At 57.0% G+C, this 3724-nt stretch overlaps 1 long non-coding RNA gene across 3 annotated transcripts; it reads right to left on the bottom strand.

Annotated features, from left to right (window-relative positions):
* Window positions 1–283: 283 nt before the first annotated feature.
* Window positions 284–3724, bottom strand: LOC122234595. 3 transcript variants are annotated; one of them, XR_006212434.1, is made up of 3 exons: window positions 1913–3724; window positions 548–1183; window positions 284–382 (listed from the first exon to the last, which is right to left on the bottom strand). It is a non-coding gene; the product is annotated as an uncharacterized LOC122234595 (long non-coding RNA). The 3 variants fall into 3 exon arrangements; XR_006212435.1 differs by having other exon boundaries at window positions 284–706; window positions 1017–1183; XR_006212433.1 differs by having other exon boundaries at window positions 284–1183.

Here is a 3724-nt window from a genome sequence, read left to right as displayed (position 1 = left end):
GCACTCCACAAGAGAGGTGTGCCGAGTGCGTCGACTCCTGGGTCCCCCTTAGGAGATAGAGGGTGCAGGGCAGCGGATGCATTAGACCTTCAGTGGCTAATGGGCAAACCGTGAGGTGCTTGGAAGCAAAGCATTAAGGCACGCGTGGGTTTTTCATTCTCCGCGGCTCTGTACATATTAAAGACCCTATTCTTGTGTGTAGATTGCAAATGTTTGTCCTGGGGTTCTGTTTTGACTTCTCGTTCCGAGCGTTTTGAAATATAAATTACTGATACTTGTGTGGTCAAACGATCAGTCTTTCTTGCTTGTTTAATTATGTCTTTACCGTATGCAGGGTGAGCTCCATGAACCCTTCTTCAGCCTCCAGCTAGCTGCCCCCCACCTGCATTGTTGGGGTAATAGCACATACATGCATCATATAGTGTGAGGTTTTTAAAAAGTGCCCCCCACTTTTTTTTTCTTGCCATGAAAAAACCCTCCCTTCGGAGCTTAAGGGTGAAGTGGGACATGTAACAGATTGGCCGGGGGTGGGGGTGGGGACAAACACCTTCTGCATCCTGGCAAGCCCTCAGGGGAGAGGCGTGTGCCCAAGAGCTCCCATCCTTGGGGATCAGAGGGACAGTTATTCCAGGTCCTTCCAGGCGAACCCACAATGCACCTCTCCTCTCCAGCATCCAGGTCCTGCGCTTGGGATGGGCCAGCACAGCTGTTTGGGAGAGCAGGGAGAATCTAGCGCCCCTCACCCTGAGCCCGCTCGAGTGTCCAGGCATTCCCCGGATGCGGGAGGTGCTCGGGGGACGGAAGGCACGGAAGGACAGCCCTGCCATCAGGTGTGACCCTGGGTGCCGCTTTCAGGTGGGGACAGGCCTCACAAAGGGCCCTTTGTCCTCAGCTTCCCCCGGCCGAGTTGCATTGTTCTCCCCAGAGAAGGGCACAATGGGGCATTGTGCAGAGCAGAAAAGGGCCCTTGTCCAGCATCCAGCTCCCTGGGCTCCAGGCTCCCTCTCCGGGTTTACCCAGGGTGGGCGAGGCCATCAGAGAGGTCTTCTGGGAGCTCATGTTCTATTTCCTCCGGGACCCGCCTTGCTGGGAGCTGACTGCAGAAGTCCAGTGAGTCTGAGGGGCCAGAACCCACGTGAGAGCGGACCTCACAGAGCGGGGCTCCGTGCTTGCCTGTTTCTGCCTGAATTTAATCAAAAGTGCACAAGTACATTATTCGGCATCTACTGCAATCTAGATGAACCTCAAAAATACCATGCTAAGGGGCGCCTGGGTGGCTCAGTTGGTTAAACGTCCGACTTCGGCTCAGGTCATGATCTCCCAGTTCATGGGTTCGAGCCCCACGTCGGGCTCCGTGCTGACAGCTGGGAGCCTGGAGCCTGCTTCAGATTCCGCGTCTCCCTCTCTCTCTGCCCCTCCCCTGCTCGCACTCTGTCTCTGTCTCTCTCAAAAATGAATAAACGTTAAAAAGAAGTAAAAAAATATATCATGCTTAGTGAGAGTACCAAACACACAAGGCCACGTGTTGTCTGAGGCCACTTACACGAAACGTCCAGGGCAAGCAAATCTGGAGACAGAAAGTAGATCAGTGGTTGTCTGGGGCTGGGGGCTGGAGGCAGGGGGCAGGGGGGCAAAGGGAACGACTGTTAATCTGTGCACAGTTCCCTTGTTTGATGACGAAAATATTCTGGAGCTAGACAGACGTGATGAAGGCTCAGCATTGCGAACGCGCTGAGTGCCACTGACCCGTACATTTAAAAATGCTTAAATGTGAGGCCATGTGAATTTCGTTTCAGTAATAATAATAATAATAATAATAATAATAATAATAAACCCTACGTTGTATCAGAATCTCCTAGAAGGCACCCTTTTTACATTTTGGAGTAAGTCCTGTCATTCACACCAAACTTACCTCTTCAGCTACATTAGGGGGCATCTTAGGGCTTTCGCGTATTTAGATGTGGGTGCATCTGATGGTCCAAGGAGGCACTCCGCTCAAAAACGCATCTTGTTTTGTAAACCTTGAGGCTCGTGCTGGGGAGGCACAGGATGGCTCCGGCACACGAGGGTCTCTCCAGAACAACCCTTCACCCACACCAGGAGCCCGGGGCACGGGGCTCCTACGCCTACATTTGCAAGCCAAAAACCATACAAGAAAAAGTCAAGCTGGTTACAGAGGGACTGGTACGGAGCCCCGCGTGGCCAGAGCCAGAGAGGAAGAGCCCAGAAAAAGACGAGAGGGGAGACAGGGAGGCTTCCCTGAGAGGATCCGTCAGCTCAAGACCGGGGCTGGTGTCAGGGAGACCCGCGGACAAGCCAGAATCCCTGCAGGGGGGCCCGTCCTGGGGGGGCCCATCCACAGCTCCTCCGGTACAGCCCAGAGCCGAGGCGCACACAGGCCCACGGGCTGGCCGAACTCCCAGCAGCTGCGGGCGGCTTCACGGAGGAATGAGCCCCGCGTCGGCACCTCGTCCAGCTGTCCCCAGGCACCCTGGCTTGGCAGCCCCCGCTGCATCGGGGCAATTGTCCCCGACGTGCATCTGCAGCTGTCTCTGGCACCCACGAGGACCCAGCTTGGGCCCGACCGAATCACCCACCCTTCATTTACCCCAATTTTTCATGTCCCGACATCTGTCGGTGGGGGAACAGAACCCACGGGCGCAAACATCTGTCACTTTCTCCCGGAGGGGTGGTCAGTTTGGGCGGGTCCCACCCTGACTGTGCAGCGGCCAAGACCCCGGGTGATGCTGGCAGGTGCAGGTGGGGGTGGGTGAGCAGGTGCTGGGCCATTTGCTGGTTTTCTGGAACTGTGACTCACGGACGGCTGTTCCGCTTGGCTCGCCCGTCTCCTCTCCTGGCACCCTCGGCTCCGGGCCACGAGCACTCTCATGCCTGCACCCCAGCGGGAGAGGTGGCCCCGCGTGGCCCTGCACGCTGGTGTGCCGTGACCGCGAGGCGAGAGGACAGCAAAACACCCCGGTGCCATTACATTCCGTGGCCGTAGAGCCCTATGGGGCCAGAGAATGTGCCGCGAAGTGTTTTCTCTTAGAGTGGGGTCCTGACGAGGAAGAAGTTTTGGAAACCGCCTGGGCCAGGGGTCACAAACAGGAGGCCTGCAGGCCGAATTCTGCTCCCAGAGCTGTGTCAGTCACCACAATAACGCCGCGTAGCAAACAGCCTTGAAGCTGTTGTGTTGGCCAGAAGTGCTGCCCGTCGAGCGGGGCTCAGGTGTGCATCTGCGGTCAGCGGGTCCCTGGCTGGCCCTCGGGATGACCGGGGCCTCTTTCCAGCCACCCACAGGCCGTAGGACTCCTTACAGCCTCACCCACAGCAGATTCGACGCTCCCCTCCCGATTGGGCTCCAGAAGGGACCCACATCCAAGGCCCCCAGTTTGGTCCCAACCTTAGTTCGTAGGTGAGACTGAGGGCTGGGCTGGGGGGGCTTGTCCCCAACACTGTCCATCGCTGGGTCTCACCTTCCTATGGCTCTCAGCCAGTGATTAAAGCAGACACTTCATTTCTCAACAGGATGGGTGGCGTTCTCCCTGAAGATGGGAGGTAGGCCCAGCGGTGGGGACGGGCTCTGGAAGTTGCTAGCGTGGAGTGATGAGGGGTCACAAACGGAGAAACAATAAACACGAGGCGTTGGCTACCACAAGCCCCAGCACCTGTGCACCTCAGCTCATGCAGGGGCCACGCTGACCCCGCAGAACACACAGGCATT

Source organism: Panthera tigris, chromosome E3 (assembly GCF_018350195.1).
Source record: "Panthera tigris isolate Pti1 chromosome E3, P.tigris_Pti1_mat1.1, whole genome shotgun sequence".
Classification (NCBI taxonomy): domain Eukaryota; kingdom Metazoa; phylum Chordata; class Mammalia; order Carnivora; family Felidae; genus Panthera; species Panthera tigris.
This window is presented reverse-complemented; position numbering and strand designations above follow the sequence as displayed.